Source organism: Tupaia chinensis, unplaced genomic scaffold (assembly GCF_000334495.1).
Source record: "Tupaia chinensis unplaced genomic scaffold, TupChi_1.0 Scaffold144450_1, whole genome shotgun sequence".
NCBI lineage: Eukaryota > Metazoa > Chordata > Mammalia > Scandentia > Tupaiidae > Tupaia > Tupaia belangeri.
The window spans coordinates 331,557-349,603 of record NW_006204309.1 but is presented as its reverse complement, the minus strand read 5'-3'; the positions used below and the strand labels follow the sequence as shown (position 1 = coordinate 349,603).

General features: G+C 39.5%; 1 long non-coding RNA gene across 14 annotated transcripts in view; it reads right to left on the bottom strand.

The window, feature by feature from the left end:
* The window catches only part of LOC102501121 (uncharacterized), a 99,141-nt gene that overhangs the window by 71,437 nt on the left and 9,657 nt on the right, over positions 1 to 18,047 (bottom strand). For 2 of the 14 annotated variants that reach the window (XR_001369637.2, XR_001369643.2), the window contains exon 3: positions 5,096 to 5,248. The exons of the other annotated variants lie outside the window; for them this stretch is intronic. This is a non-coding gene — a long non-coding RNA (uncharacterized LOC102501121). The remainder of the gene's footprint in view (positions 1 to 5,095; positions 5,249 to 18,047) is intronic. 14 annotated transcript variants of the gene reach the window in all.

Here is an 18,047-nt window from a genome sequence, read left to right as displayed (position 1 = left end):
GCAGGTGGTGTGGTGGTTAAGGGCGCTGGATTCCCATATGGCCAACTGTGATTCAAGTCTCGAACCTGGAGGCTTGTTTTCTCACTTTCCTTCTCTGTCTCTGTCTCTCTCTCTGGAAATATTAAAATAATAATAATGAATAAAGTTTAAAAAATATTTTTTACAAAATACTATACACTAAAAGATGTATCTACAAATTTTCGTGATTTTACATCATTTGGGTTTTTTTAAATATTTATTTATTTAATTGTAATTATTATTTTCTAATTTGATGAGAGAAGGAGAGAGAAGGAAAGTGAGAAAGTGAGAGAGAGAGGAAGAGACATAGAGAGAGAGAGAGAGAGAGCGCACGCGCAAGCCACCAGGTCCAAGACTTGAACTGTGGTCAACCATGTGGAAGTCCAGCACCTTAACCACCACACCACCTGTAGGCCCCGATTTTACATCATTTCTAATAGACTGTAAACAAATAAAATATTCATTTACTAACAAATTATACTAAATTAATAAATGGAATACTATGCAACTGTGTAAAAGAATAGTATGAAAATGTTTCCCCAAAATGCAAGATGTTGCATATAGTTTTATGCATACACACACACACACACACACACACACACACATATGCACATTTATGGAAAGAAGAGAATTAAAATAATATATACTAGAATGTGTTTGTATATATAAAATACACCTAAAGTATAGAGTAGAAACTATTGACCTCAGATTTTCAGTAGGACATAGAAAGAACTCAGAAGTCATCCCTCCCATACTCACAAAATGAAAGCTTGTGAAACTGAAAGTCAAAATTTTTTTTTCAGTCCACCAGAAAACAGGTCATGGGGCCAATTTCTGTCCCTGAAGCTTCCTGGGAAAAGAAATCCAGAAGTAGAAGCCCCAGCTCAAGCAAGTATAAGTAGAAATACTTAAAATCATAATTGAGGAATTGCTAGAGGCTCGGTGTGAACTCTCTTAAAGGTTAACAGCCCCACGGAGAGAGACACTTTAGTGAGTTCTACCTTTAGGAGCTTCAAAGTTCTCTCTGAATTTTTAAAAATTTATAGACCATAGATGTTTTAAAGTTATTTTTATTTAAATTTATTCACTTATTTTAATTTGACCAGAGAGGACAGAGTGAGAGAGAGAGAGAGAGAGAAAGTGAGAAAGCAAGCCACCAGGTCCAGGACTTGAACTCCATCAGCCATGTGGGAATCCAGCACCCTTAACCACCATGCCACCTGCCGACCCCAACCATACATTATTTTTAACACCCATCACTCCATGAATTCATAGGGAATAGGTTCTAGAATCTCAGGCTCCTTTCCATTGGTTCTCACAAAGTGTGCTTTTTTGGGTGGAGCAGGCTGGCACTTCGGTTGAGCCCAGTTACCTTTCTCCTTGGCTTCCTTCTTTTTCTGATCATTTTCCTTTACACATTTTAGGAAGCTATTACTGCTCTTAGAATGCTTAATATGCTCTACACGCACATTAATTCTCTTGGCAAGAATCTTGCCCTTAACTTTTTGTCCACAGCAATGCCAAGAGCATGCTGGGTAACATTGTAGACTCTTCCAGTTTTGCCATGGTAAGATTTGTGGGGCATTCCTTTTTTTTTTTTAGAGATTTTTGCTATAGGACGTGTGCGCTCGCCAGAAATATAGAGAGAGACAAAGAGACAGAAAGCGAGGAATCACCCCCCAGGGGGGGATGGCCACACCACAATCCATTCTCCTCCATTCTCCTCTCGGGATCTTGGGCACGCACACACATGCGCCTGGTGTGAGTTTAAGCCACCGGGTCCAGGACTCAAACGGCAGTCAGCTACATGGGAGTCCAGCAACATAGCCATTACGCCAACTGCTGGTCCCTGGGGCATTCCTTTTTGAACAGTACCCATTCCCTTGATGTCTACAATATCAGCTTTGTTGTAGATTCACATTTATGTTTCCAACGAAACCAATGGAAATCCATGGTTTTCTAAAAGGCCTAGAAAACATATATCGGGGTGCCCTTTCCCTTTGTTTTTGTCATTTTGGTTAATTACTGGAAGATGGCAGTTCTGGCCAAAAGACTCTGGAAATTTAAAAAAATATTTCCTGATGCTTGCAACAGAAAGAAGAGAAAAGGAATTATTTGACATATACCAAAAGCATTCTGCTCGCTTAACAAAAACCTAGAAACTATTTTACTAGAATATAAACACTGGGTTTTTACCAAAGTTTAATGAACCTGGAGAAGGAAAATATCTGTAAGTTAGTCCTTCTCCCTCTAGTCTTCCTCTCTAGGAAAGGGAAATACCCAGATCGGACTCACTGGAAAACTAAGACCTAATCATAGCATTATAGACAACTTTCCCTCCCCCACTTTTTTATTACCAGAAATGTGTGCTTGCAGTGGCCAGGGAAAACACCCCCTAATGGGGCATAGTCATGCCTCAATCAATTTTCCTCCATTTCTGCTTCCTGTCAGAATTGGGAAAACACACACACACACATGCACACATGTCAGGGGTGTTTTTCAGGCCACTGAGGACAGGATTCAAACTACGACTGGCTATGTGTGATCTGGTTCCCATATCCAGTGCTTAACTAATTTATTTTCAGGAATTACTTAATCTAATCCAATTAATTAATTAAGTAAGTAAGTAAATTTGACCAGAGAGGAACAGAGTGAGGAGAGCGAGAGAGACAGAAAGTGAGAAAACAAACCACCAGGTCCAGGACTCAAACTGTGGTCGGCCATGTGGGAATCCAGCACCCTTAACTACCATGCCACCTGCCAGCCCCTCCAGTGCTTAACTATTATGCAGTGAGGCCAGCCCCATTTCCCTCCTTTTATATCTTACCAGCCTATCAACACACCTCCTGTATAATGACAGGGTTAGAGCTACATGCCTCAGATCCTCTGTAAGGAGTCTCTTGAGACCAAAAAGACACATCACTGGGTTTTTACATTGTTTGACATTTTTATCTTACAAATATTTTTACAATGAACACCTTTCTTTGAAAGAATTATTTTATTTAAGTTATTTATTTATTTTCATTTGATCAGAGAGAGACAGAGTGAGAGAAAGAGAGAGAGAGAGAAATGAGAAAGTAAGCTGCCAAGTCCAGGTCCAGGACTCGAACAGCAGTCAGCCATGTGGGAGTCCAGTGCCCTCAACCACCATGCCACCTGCCAGCCCTGAGCATCTTTTTTTAAGTTTATTTATTATATTTCTTTATAAAGAACACAAGAGAGCGCATAAGCACCTGTGTACACATGATAGAGGCCCTTGATAGGGCCTCGTACAATGATCTCCATCCTCCAGCCTTCCAGCTAGTTAAAATCTTGGGCATGCACACCTGGCATGTTTCAGGTCCACTCAGGATCTGAACATGAGTAGCCGTGTGGTTTGCAGCACTGCAGATCAGTACATTACTACTTGCACCACTGAAGCTGGGCCCCTTGGCTGATTTCAAGACAGCATTAGCTACCTGTGGATAACATTTAGAAAATAAATAAATAAATAGTTTCCTCTACCTAGAGCTAAAATTAACATCAGGCCATCTGTCCTTAATGTTTTCTGGGTTTTTGTTTGTTTGTTTGTTTTAATTGCCAGTTAGTACATGCATTTACCAGGGGGAAGAGAGAGAGAGGAAAGCACTGTCATTGGGGGTGATCTTGCTTTCATCCCTCTGCCATTTTGTCATCCTGTTGGGATTTGGGGTGATTTGGACCCCTTCACCACTAGACTGTGGGACCAACTTGCCCCTTAATGACTTAAAACCATGATGAGAGAATAAACATGTAGGAGTATGGTCAAGATGAAAGTAATGACTACAACAAATTAAAATGTGGGAGTTGTTCTCAAAAATTCACAAAAGTATCAGAGGTAACTGCTGCTTAAAAAAGACATGAAGAAGGTTCTGGAGATTCCAGGACTGTGAACGTCAAAAAAAATAGTGGTGGGAACCAGCAGTTAGCGTAATGGCTATGTCGCTGGACTCCCACGTAGTCAACCGCGGTTCGCGTCCCGGACCCGGTGGCTTAAAACTCACGCCGGGCGCGTGTGCGTGCGTGCCCAAGATCCCGAGAGGAGAATGGAGGAGAAGGGATTGTGGCGTGACCATCCCCCCTGGGGGGTGATTTCTCGCTTTCTGTCTCTATGTCTCTCTCTGTCTGTCTGGCGAGCGCACGCGCCCTACAGTGAAAATCTCTCAAAAAAAAAATAGTGGTTAAAGTGTACAAAATTAAGAAATTGAAATTTGTCAAATGTTAAAATGTTAAAAGAAACCAAGTGTCATTTAGAAAGCAATTATCAGGGCCAGCAGGTGGCGTGGTTGTTACAATTTGAGTCCCAGACCCTCTGACTTGAAAAGCACACCAGGCTTGTGTGCATGCTTGTCCAAAATCCCCCGAGGAGAATGGAGGAAATGGGATTGCAGTATGGCCACTCCCCTGGGGAACGAGTTCTCACTTTCCCTCTCACAGTTTCTCTCTGGTGAGCTCACACTTCCAATGGCAAATACTTAAAGAAAAAAAAAAAGAAAGAAAAGAAAAGAAAGCCGTTCTCTGATAACACAAAGCTCGGTACCCTCTTAGGCCTGACATCCACATACATATTAAATATTGGATGACTGATAAGACTTGGTGGATTATATTTGCTAAATATTGTTTGTATTTCAAAAAGGAATTAACTTTTAAACCAATGGAATGCTTTACTTCATTCAACAAATATTTGCTGAGCATGTACTGAGGGAATATGTTTGTGAACAAAACAGAAACTTGCTGCTATCACAGAGTATAGAGTCTAGAGGTTAGACCAAATATTTATCAAACAACAGTAACATTTGTGTAATTGTACCTGATGTAAATAAGTGCTCTGAAAAGAAAGAAAATGTTCTGTGAGAGTTTATGTCAAAGATAGTAATAACAGAAGTTCCCTGGAGCACCATTAACCTGAGATCTGAAGAGAGTGATGTTAAATGATCTCAGCCTTCAATGACACGGTTTTTATGGGAAGGCTGGTGTACTGAATTTGCTAGGTATTCTATAATAAAGTATCATAAACCGGTTGACTTAAATACAAATCTATTAAATAGAAAACTATTACCTCTACGTTCTTGAGACTGGACATCTGAGATCAAGATGTTGGTAAATTTGTTTCTTATGAGAAGGATGAGGGAGAATCTGTTCCAGGCTTCTCTCCTAGATTCCAGTGATTTGTGGCAATCTTTGGCATTACTTGACTTGCAGATCTCTGCCTCTGTTATGGAATGAATTCTGTAGTGCCTTCGCATTCATTTGTTGACATCCTGACCCCAGACGCATCAATATAGGAAGGTGGAGTTTTGGAACGATAATAAGATCATGAGGGTGGAGCCTTCCTGAATGGGATTAGAGTCCTTGTAAAAGGACCCTAGGGAGCTCTGCCACCTCTTCTGCCCTATGGGAACTTGGCAAGAAGGGAACCATCTGTAAAGTAGACACTAATCTGCAGTGTCTTGATTGAACTTCTCAGAACTGTGAAAAATAAAATTCTTTTTAAGTCATCTCATCTATAGTATTTTTTTGTGCTAGCAGCCCAAACAGACTAAGGCTTTACCTTCTATAGGACAGCACTATCTATGCGTTCTTCCTGTGTGTGTGTCCATGCCCGAATAGTCCCTGTTTACAAGGCACCAGTCATATTTGCTTAGGGGTTCAGCCTAATCCAGGATGACCTCATTTTAACTCATTGTGTCTGCAAATACCCATTCCAAAATAAGGTCACATTAGGGGTATTGGAGACTAAGACCTCAGTGTATGCATTTTGGGGGACACAAATCAATCTGTAACATTTGGGAAAGAGACAATGGGAAGCAAAGTGGATCTTGAATTCACCTCTTGACTTTAAGCTAGCCTGGTTATGAGAAAGAATAAAAAGCTTTCTCTTGAGATGGCTACAGAAAAATCAGTATCCTCAAAGGAGAGCTGGATCGTATTTATACCAAGTAGGAGAAGGAACTATCTGAGAAGAGGTTAAGAATATGAGTCATTGGCTGGTTATGGAATAGAAATAACCCAGGAGCACCACAGCAGGTTGTGGGGTAGACGAGGACAAAGAATTTGGAGCATTACAGGAGTGAAGGGGAGGTAGAGGAAAAGGGCTAGGAGTACTTACTTATATCCTAGTGTCTGATAAAAATAAGGATGAGAAGCAGGGTAGCTTTGATCTCAAATGCCTTCTTGATAAAGGTCAAAGGTTCTAGACGACCCAGCTTAGAGCAATATCAGTCCAATAAGCATAGTCTGTGTTCTTCTAACCAACACTAGAATGGAACACTGGCTCCACAATCTGCTAAATGTCTGTATTTAGACTAGTTACAGTAACTCTCTAAGCCTCAACTTCCTCATTTCTGAAATAAGTATAGTGGAGGTCAGCAGGTGGCACGGGCATAAGGTGCTGGACTTCCACATGACTGACTGCAATTTGTGTCCCAGACCTGGTGACTTACTTTCTCACTCCCCACCCCTCTGTCTCTATCTGATGAACATACATATCCTATAGCAAGCCTAAAATGATAATAATAGGGGCTGGCAGGCGATGTGGTAGTTAAGGTGCTGGACAGCCCACCTCAGTTGGAGTCCCGGACCTAGCAGCTTGCTTTCACTTTCCCTTTCTCTTTCTCTCTATGGTCTAATTTAAAAATAACAATAACAAATTAAACATTAAATAAATAATATGTCACTGGACTCCCATGTAGTCGATTGCGGTTCAAGACCCAGACCCAGTGGCTTAAACTCACGCCAGGTGCATGAGTGTGCATGCCCAAGATCCTGAGAGGAAAATGGAGGAGAAGGGATTGTGGTGTGGCCATCCTCCCTGCGGGGGTGATTTCTTGCCTTCTGTCTCTGTCTCTCTCTTTCTGGCAAGCGCACACACCCTATAGCAAAAACTTCTCCAAAAACATACATACATACATACATACATAATTGTTTTTATAAACTAAAAATAAAGATAACAAATTAAACATTAAATAAATAATTATCTTTAAAAACTTAAAAAAGGGACGTGGCTAAAGCCTGGATCCCACATGGCCAACTCACCAGGTTCAAGTTGTGGACTCCGTGGTCTGAAAATTATGCTGTGTGCATGTGTTTGCATGGCCAGAATCCTGAGAGGAGAGTGGAGAAGGGATTGCAGTGTGGTCATCACCCCTAGGGGTGAATTCTCTCTCTCTATCTCTGTCTCTGTCTCTCTCTGTCTCTCTGGCAAGTGCACCGCACCCTATAGCAAAAACCTCTCAAAAAAAAAAACTTAAAAAATAATAATAAATTAAATAAATAAGTACATTTTAAAATAATATGGGTATAGAGATAGCATTGTACTACTATCACTAGTTGAGGTGTGAATTAGATCTCAGTATCATTATTAGAGGCCTGAGGGAGTCTCCTGAACTCAAAAAAACTATAATTTTTCAGATCCTCTATTTCTTGATTTAAAAATTGATATAGTAATGACTTAAAGGGTTGAAACAACAACTTGTAAAAACAATTTTTTTAAGAAACGTTTTTTTGCTATAGGGTGAGTGGGCTTACTGGAGAGATAGAGAAAGAGAAGATGGAAAGGAAGAAATCACCCTTGGGGGGGGGGGCGGGGGTTTGGCCACACTGCAATCCCTTCTCCTCTTGGGATTTTGGGCATGTACGTACATGTGCCCAGCATGAATGTTAAGCCTCCAGAGGTCCAGCACTCGAACTGCAGTCTACTACATTGCAGTCCAGTGACGTAACCATTACGCCATCTGCTGGTTCCCAACTTAGAAAATTTAAAAATAGAAAAATAATTCTTTCTCTTTTTTTTGGAGAGGTTTTTGCTATAGGGTGTGTACGCTCGCCAGAAAGACAGAGAGAGACAGAGAAATAGAAAGCGAGATATCGCCCCCCAGGTGGGATGACCACGCCGCAATCCCTTCTCCTCCATTCTCCTCTCAGGATCTTGGGCACATATGCACACGTGCCTGGCGTGAGTTTAAGCCACCGGGTCCAGGACTCGAACCACTGTCAGCTACATGGGAGTTCAGCGACATAGCCATTACACTAATTGCTGGTCCCAAAAATGGAAAAATAATTCTAATTTTCCTTAGTTACATTGAACCAGGATTGTGTTCCATGACTGTTTAAACTGTCTAAACGTATCATAACAAAGAATTTAACAGTACTAAACCAGCTCTTCAAGAAGTAGCGAAGGGAGTACTATATCAGGAAAACTAAAAAGAGACAAGCAGAAATAAAAGAATAAAAAACAACCAAGAAAATGGATAACATAATCACAGAGACAAGTCCATGAATATTGATAATAATGTTGAATGTTAATGAATTAAATTCTCTAATCAAAAGACAGAGACTAGCCGAATGTATTAAAAACAACAACAACAGAAATCCCATTATTTACTGCCTACAAGAAATGTATCTCATGGACAAAGACATACATAGACTAGGGGCTGACAGGTGGCATGGTGGTTAAGGGTGCTGAACTCCCACATGGCCAACCAGTTTGAGTCCTGTACCTGGAGGCTTGCTTTCTCACTTTCCCTCGCTCTCCCTCTCACTGTGTCCCTCTTCAGTCAAATTAAAATAAATAAACAAACAAACAAACAAATAAATAAATAAAATCAAGTTCGATAAAATTTAAAAAAACAAAAACAAAAACAAAAACAAAACCTAACCCCAGTCAGAATGGCTAAGATTAAAAATATTAAAAATGGGGACCAGCAGTTAGCATAATGGCTATGTCGCTGGACTCCCACATAGTCGACCGCGGTTTGAGTCCCGGACCCACTGGCTTAAAACTCATGCCAGGCGTGTGTGTGTGCGTGCCAAGATCCCAAGAAGAGAATGGAGGAGAAGGGATTGCGGCATGGCCATCCCCCTGGGGGGTGATTTCTCACTTTCTGTCTCTCTGTCTCTCTCTGTCTGTTTGGCGAGCGCACGCACCCAATAGCAAAAAAGAAAAAAAAAACCTCTCCAAAAAAATAATATTAAAAATGATTAGTGCTGGCAAGGCTGTGGTGAAAAGAGAACTCACTTACAGTGTTGATGGGAATGTAAACTAGTACAGCCACTGTGGAGAACAATATGAAGACCTACAAATAGAACTACCATATTATCTAGCAATTCCACTCCTCAGTATGCATCCAGACGATAGAAATACACTCAGTCAGAAAAATGCTTGCACATCCATGTTTATTGTGGCATTATTCAAAATTGCTAGACATGGAACCAACCCAAATGTCCACAAACAGATGAATGGATTGAAAAAGTGTGGCACATATACACTATGAAATACTACTTAACCATAAAAAAAACAATGAGACCCTGGCATTTAATATAAAGTGAATGAATATGGAAGATTTACTGCTAAGTGAAGCAAGCTAGAAAGAGAGGCATTATATGTCTCCACTCAGTATATACGGAATGTCTTTATTTTATTCAGAAACTGAAAGATTGGAAGATATAAAAGAATGGAGACAATTGTGGATACTAGAGATAGTATGAGAGGAGGGTGGGAAATGAGTAGTGTGAGAAGAAGAGCATCCAGGGGAAAAGGAATGAAGCAAAACATTTAACGGACACAAAAATGGAAAATTATCTGTTGATAACATGTACAATAATATCTTTAACTGGACTAATATACAGTGTATTCATGCTGGGAAAATTCATCTTGCATGTTATAATGATATACAGCGACTGAATGTATTAAAAACATTTTTTTTAGAGGTTTTTGCCTTAAGGTGAGTGCACTCACTGGAGAGGGAGAGAGACAGAGAGGGAAAGTGGGAAATCACCCCCTCCCCAGGAGTGATGGCCATGCCACAATCCCTTCTCCATTCTTCTCCTGGGATCTTGGGCATGCAAACTCATGGGCTTGGACTGATATTCAAGCCACCAGGTCTAGGATTTGAACCACAGTCAGCTATGTTGGAGTCCAGCCTGGACTCCAACATAACCACTATGCCATCTGCTCATCCCCCAAAACAAACAGCATTTTAAAAAAAAAAAAAGATGAATTTTAGGTATAGGGAAAAATTGAGTTGGTAGTACAGAGAGTTCCTACACTATTTTTTCTATTATTAACATAATAACATAAGAGAGTATTCAAGTTAGGTTTTTAAATAGACTATGCTTTATATGGGGGAAGAAATGACAAAGACCACTTTCTGCTATAGAGATATCACTATGAAACAGTCCAATGAAACAAAAAAGACTGAGCATTAAAAATATAGTTGAAAGTAAAGTATGACAAATCATGAACAGTGGGAGGCTGATTTGTCCCTCTCGGAGTGGGAGTGTCCATTTAAACAAAGGGAAGAGGCTAACACAATCCATATGGTAATGGTTTACATTGGAGGCTTTAAGATGAAAACATGTCCAGTTTAATGTAGTATGGATGGTGGCATTGATTTAGAGATATATGTAAGTACAAGAACATGGATTAGTATATACACACATATTTCCTTGCACTGACAGATGACTAGGCCGACTACAACAATATCCCAGCAGTAACAGGCACATCTGGCATCCAGTTTTCCAGTAAAAAGAAACAGAGCTTCTTGGAAAAACTATTGGCTCTAGCACTGGGGCAGGAAATATACAAGATGAGCCTGGACTATTTTGTAGTGCCAGAAAGGAAAGAAGTGCTAAAAATGACAACAAACCTGGAGACAGCAGGTGGCGTGGTGGATAAGGGTGCTGGACTCCCAAACGGCTGACTGCAATTCGAGTCCTGGCCCTGGCAATTTGCTTTCTCACTTTCCCTCTCTCTCTCCCTCTGATCAAATTAAAAAATAAATAAATAAAGTTAAATAAAATAATTCTTAAAAAAAGAAAGACAACAAACCCACTAAGATGGGACTACTTCAAAGGGATGTACTAAAAGTATCAGTTGAAAGAGCTCCTGATTGCCAAATCTGAAAGCAATTGAGTAACAAAATAAAGTTCTATTGGATTATAACCCAAGGTTCAACATAAACACCTAAAATTCCACACTGGTACTAATAAACAATTGAATAAATAATTAGAGTAGAAGAGACAGTGTTCCACACAGAATTCCAAATAATTTTGTAGACACTCCACCTAAAAGGTGAATTGTAACTCTCCATTCTTTCAGTGTGGGCCACAGAGTGACTTCTTTCTAAAGAGTGTCATACAGAAAAGGGAAATAAAAGAATAATTTATGGAGGGGTTGTCCCTGTGGCACAGTAGTTAAGGAAGCTGGATCCCACATGGCCCCCTGTGGTTCTAATTCCAGCCCAGCAAACTTGAAAAACACACCAGGTATGTGTACCCAACCAGATGCAGACATGGAAGAGAAAGGATTGTGTCATTACTGTGTCCCACTGTGGGGTGCTTCCTCCCTCTTTCTCTAGCAAGCACATGTGCCCTCTAGCAATTAAAAAAAAAAAAGTAACTTATGAAAAACCTGATAAGCACTACCTCAACAAGGTGATCAGCATCAACATCAAAAGTAGTAAGTACTATCAACAGCAGGTACTCTTGGGCAGCCTGTGGCATGCTAGTTAAGGTAGCTGGAACTCACAAGGTTGACTGTGTCATGCAAGACCCAGATTCAGTGGCTTGAAAAACAGGCCAAGCACATTTGCCTACATGCCCAGAATCCTGAAAGGAAAAGAGGAGAAAGGACTGTGGCATGTCCACCTGCCCAGAGAGTGTTTTCTCATTTTCCTTCATCCTATCTGCGTGTCCTTCTCCAGTGAGGAAGTGCCCTAAGCAAATTTTTACAAGTAATAATGTATAAAATAAATTTAATTTTAATTTTAAAAGAAATACATATAGAGGGACCAGGCAGGGGGTGTGGGGGTGTAGTGGTTAAGGCTCCAGACACTCCCACATGGATGACCACAGTTCAAGTCCTAGACCTGGTGGTTTGCTTTCTCACTTTCTCACTTTCTCTATCTGTATCTGTCTCTGGTCAAATTAAAATAAATGAATAAATAAAAAAACTAAAAATAATTTAAATATATATATATATAGAAATAAACAAACAAAATGGTTAAAAAGATTAAAAAGCAGTTTCTCTTGAAGTATTCTTTCCAAACATCCATAATCTCAGTCTAATAATGAGAAAAACATCTGACAAGTCAAAAAAGACAGATTTTTACAAAATATATGACCAATTCTCAAAATGATCAAGGTGGGGCTGGCAGGTAGCATGGTAGTTAGGAGTGCTGGACTCCCCCATGGCTGACTGTGGTTTGAGTCCTGGACCTGGTGGTTTGCTTTCTCACTTTCTCTCTCTCGCTCACTCACTCTCTCTCTCTCCCTGCCCCAGTCAATTACAATAAATAAATACATATATACATAAAGTTAAATTAATTAATTCTTTTTAAAAAAATATCAAGGTCAGGGACCAGCTGGTGGCATGGTGGTTAAGGCGCTGGACACTCCCACATGGCCAATCCGGGTTCAAGTCCTGGACCTGGTGGTTTGCTTTCTCACTTTCTCACTCTCTCTCTCTTTATCTCTCTGGTCAAATTAAAATAAATGAATGAATAAATAAAATAAATAAATAATTCTTTTAAAAAAAATCAAGGTCATCAAAGTAAGGAAAGACTGAAAAACTGTCATTGCTAAGAGGAACCCAATGAGACATTATGAGTAAATGTTATATAGTATTCTGGGTGGGATTCCAATACAGAAAAAGTTTATGTAAAAAACGTAACAATACAAAAAATTTAGTAAATTTGATTAAAGACCAGACTTTAGATGATAAAAATGTATCAGTATTGGTTTATTAATCACAACAAATATATCACACTAATGCATTACGTTCATAATAGGGGAAACTGAATATGGGTTCAGGTGAACTTTCTGTACTATATTCTTATATTATTGTAAATCTAAAACTGTTATAAAAATAAAATTTACTTTCCTGTGTGCATGCCCAAAATCCCAGGAGGAGAATGGAGGAGAAGGGATTGCAGTATAGTCATCTCCCCTGGGGACTGAGTCTCACTTTCCTTCTCTCTCTCTGTCTCTGTCTCTCTGTCTCTCTCTTTCTCTCATACATGCACTCTATGGCAAAAACTTAGAAAAAAAAGGACACCAGAGTTATAAGATATTTTTTAAAAGGTTGATACATTTACAATGACATGACATTGAGTATATACCTCTTGAATTAAAAAATAACACACAAGAATAAATGAATGAACAAATAAAATAAAATAAATAACAATTTTTAAAAATTAAAGCTCTTTTTCTGCTGGAACCATGGAGGGCGTTCAAGAGTAGAAAAAGAGGGACCCAGCAGTTAGCATAATGGCTATGTCGCTGGACTCCCACGTAGTCGATCGCGGTTCGTGTCCTGGACCCAGTAAAGGTTCCTGCTGTGCCAGAAACCCTTAAGAAAAAGCGAAGGAATTTTGCAGAGCTGAAGATCAAGCGCCTGAAAAAGTTTTCTCAAAAGATGCTTCGAAAAGCAAGGAGGAAGCTTATCTATGAAAAAGCTAAGCACTATCATAGGGAATATAGACAGATGTACAGAACTGAGATTCACATGGCCAGAATGGCAAGAAAAGCTGGTAACTTCTATGTACCTGCAGAACTCAAATTGGCATTTGTCATAAGGATCAGAGGATGTGAGTGAGCCCAAACGTTTGAAAGGTGTTGCAGCTTCTTCCTCTTTGCCAGATCTTCAATGGCACCTTTGTTAAACTCAACAAGGCCTCAAATAACATGCTGAGAATTGTGGAACCATATATTGCATGGGGGTACCCAAACCTGAAGTCAGTAAATGAACTGATCTACAAACGTGGTTATGGCAAAATCAACAAGAAGTGAATTGCTTTGACAGGTAACTCTTTGATTGCTCCATCTCTTGGTAAATTCGGCATCATCTGCATGGAGGATCTGATTCATGAAATCTATACTGTTGGAAAACGCTTCAAAGAAGCAAATAACTTCCTGTGGCCCTTCAAATTATCTTCTCCATTAGGTGGAAGGAAGAAAAGACAACCCATTTTGTAGAGGGTGGAGATGCTGGCAACAGGGAAGACCAGATCAACAGACTTATTAGAAGGATGAACTAAGGTATCCACCATGATTATTTTTGTAATCTTATCAGTAAATAAACAGTGACTGTTTTCAGACTGAAAAAAAAATTTAAAAAGAAAGGGGACCAGCAGGTGGCGTGGTGGTTAAGGTGCTGGACACTCCCACATGGCTGGCCACGGATTGAGTCCTGGACCTGGCAGCTTCCTTTTTCCCTTTCTCTCTCTCTCTCTCTCTCTCTCTCTTTCTCTGTGTCTCTCTCTGGTCAAATTAAAATAAATGAATGAATAAAATTAAATAATAATTTTTAAAAATTGAAAAAACAGATAAGTAAAAACAATCATAAAATTGATATAACTGTCTACATTGAAAATTTAAAAATCTATTTACATCAGCCATAGTACTGCACGGGTAGTGTCACCACTTGGGAGGCTGGAAGCCACATGGGAAGCACAAGGTTGATTCCTGGCCAAATTGAACATTAAGGGCACAGTTGTAAATAACTGTAATACTAGCTAATCAGGAGGCTGGAGTAGGAGGACAGCAACACAGTGAGACACTATCAGAAATGCCTATCTCTGACTCTCTCTCTTCTGCATTCTCTCACTCATAAAGGAAAAAAAAAAATATATATATATACACACATATATACATGTTGAATACGACCATATATACAAAGTGATATATAAGCAACATACTGGCAAAAAAAGTTTGTAACATATATAACCAAGGATTAATAGTCTCAGAGAAAACAATAAAGAAAAAAAGAAAGATATGAATATATGAAAAAGATGCATGTAGATAACAATATTCTTTAAGGTATTTTAAACTGGAAAAATGGAAAACAATTTATAAATGTTTATCAACAGAGGAATGGTAAAATACATTTTTTTCAGACAATGGGCCACCTGCGGCAGTTTAAAAGACAAGGAAGAGGGGCCAGCAAGTGGCATGGTGGTTAAGGCACTGGACTCCCACATGACCAACCATGGTTCAAGTCCTGGACCCAGTAGCTTGAAAAATCACACCAGGTACATACACATGTGTGCCCAAAATCCTGAGAGGAGAATGAATAAGAAGGGACTGTGGTGTGGCCATCCCCCTAGGGGGTGACTTTTCACTTTCCCTCTCTGTTTCTCTTTGTTTCTCTTTGGTGAGCACATGTGCCCAATGGCAAAAACAAGGAAGAATTTTTCTGACTTGCAAAAATCTCCAGGAAATATTGATGTTTTCGCCAGTTATAGTGCACTACATACTGTTTGATGCTATTTAAGGGGAAGCAATGTGCACCAAACAAAGCCACAAATCCTAAGAGATTCCCCCCACCATCCTGATATCACCAATTATCTCTGGGAAGAGTAGTAATGATGAAAAGAAGCACCAGTTTTACTGTACTGTATGAACATAAATACATTCATGTATAAATGGCATAATGCTATTTTAAAGAATTATTTTATTCAACTTTATTTATTTATTTAAATTTGTTCAGAGAGGGACAGAGTGAGTGAGTGAAAGAGAGAACGAGAGAGAGAGAAAGTGAGAAAGCAAGCTGCCAGGACCAGGACTCACACTGTAGTCGGCCATGTGGGAGTCCAATACCCTTAACCACCATGCCACCTGCCAGCTCCCATACATAATATTTTTTAAAGCATCAGAGTTTGGGCTTGTTTACAATCGCATCCAAGCACCAAGCACAGCAGAAGATGTTCTGGTTGTGCCCCAATTTTTCCTGCTTCAAGCTCAGCTTAATGGAAATTGCTTGGGAAACTAGAAGTCTGAGCTAGTTTCTGAGCCAGAGGGGTGTGCGTGTGCATATGAGTGTACTAGTATATAATGAGTTAATTCTGTGTGCTTGATACTACCATCATTTGTACCCTTTCCTTTTTTCTTTCTTTTTTTAAAAATAGCTTTTGCTATAGGGCATGTGTGCTCACTAGAGAGAGACGGGGGAGGGAGAAATCATCCCCCTTGATGGGGGGGGGGATTGATTACACTGCAATACACTGCACTCCTTCTCCATTCTCCTCTAGGGATTTTGGGTATGCACTCACAGGTGCCTGGCATGATTTTCAAGCTGCCGGGTCTGGGACTTGAACTGTACAGCCAGTCATGGGGGATCCAGCACCTTAAGCTCCACGTACACTTTATTTCAAATCTACACAACTACCTTGCAAAATATTCACCCTTGAACCCATTTTACAAATGAGGAAACAAAGGCTTAGATAAGAGACTGACTCACATATTATGATGTGTTCCTTTGTCTTTTCCTGTTGGTGCAATTTGACAGTTGCACCATTCTTACTGAACAGAATGTGGTCAGTTTTAGAAAAACTTCCTTCTACCAGGGCTCCACTAGTTTTTATTAGTCTAGCTTATTTTATTTGCATTACTAATTCATACACTTGGTTTAAAATGGGTAGCAAAGGGGCTGGCAGGTGGTGTGGTGTTGCAAGGGTGCTAAACTCTCATGTGGCCAGCCACATTTCAGGTCCTGGACCTACTGGTTTGCTTTCTCTCTCTCTCTCTGTACCTTTCTGGTCAAATTAAAATAAATAAATAAATCGATAGATAGACAGATAAAGAAAGTTAAATAAAATAATTCTTTTTAAAAAAATGGGTTGCAGAGAAGACACCTTCATGGCTACTGAGAACTAGTGATTTCAGGAGAATAGGAGAAATGAAGATTTTCCACTGATAATTCAGCCTCCAGCACACAAACCCATGTGGTAGAAAGACTTTTAATCCTCCTGTCTCTGTCTTTGTCTCTCTCTACCTCTGTCTCTGTTTCTGTCTTCTCATTTCCTTTGCTTTTTTTTTTTTTTTTTAAGAAATAGTAACTTTTTTTAGGTTTTTTTTTTTTTTTTTTAGTTTTTTCTTCTCTTTTTCTTCTTGGTAGTTTTTCTTGCTGTTGTTTCTCTCTCTGTGTTTCCTTTTCTGCACGCTCCTGGATGTTCAGATTGAACTTCAAGTTTGGGAAGAAACACACTTTCCATCAGATGACTAGAAATCACTGCAGGACCACAGAAAATACGGGAAAGCAAGGAAATATCTCTCTTCCAAGGGAAAAGAATAACTCCTCTTCATCCACAGACAGTTCAATGGAAATCATGGAAATGTCTGATAAAGAATTTAGAACATTCATAATGGCGAAGCTAATAAAGATGGAAGAGAAGAGAGACAATGAACTGCAAAAGAGAAAGGAGAAAGGAGCTGATGAGTTCCAGGAGGTGAGGAAATTCTTCTAAGATCTAAAAGAGGAATTACACACTTTATAAAAGAATCAAATGGAACTGTTAGAGATGAAGACTATAGTACAGGAAGTCAAAATCTCTCTTGAAAGTATTAAAAGCAGACTAGATCATACAGAAAATAGAATCTCCAACGTAGAAGAAAAATTGCTGGCCTAGAAAAATACACCATGAAGACTACAAAAATTGCCCTCAAATTTGAGACTAATATACGAGAAGTACTAGATACCATCAAATGTCCAAACATCCAGATAATTGGCATCCCAGAAGCCGAAGAGACTCATAAGGGCATTAATAATCTATTCCATGAAATCCTGCAAGAAAACTTTCCAAACCTAGATAGGCACTCAAAGATTCAGTCCCAAGAAATACAATGGACCCCAAATAGAATCAACCCTAGAAGATCTTCTCCAAGACACATTATAGCCAGACTGACCAAAACCACAGACAGAGACAAGGTACTAAGATTGGCAAGAGAGAAACAGCAAGTTACCTATAAAGGATATCCCATTAGACTAACAGCAGACCTCTCATCGGAAACAATGTGAGCAAGGAAAGAATGGGAAAATATATTCAAGGTGTTAAGGGAAAAGCAATTTCAACCAAGAATACTGTACCCAGCAATATTATCCTTCATATGTGAAGAAAAGACAAGAACATTCTCATAAAAACAAAACCTGAAGAATTTACCAGCACCAGACCAGATCTCCAAGAAGTTCTTAATGGAGTGCTATGTCAGGAAAATTAAATGTAGTCACACAGAAA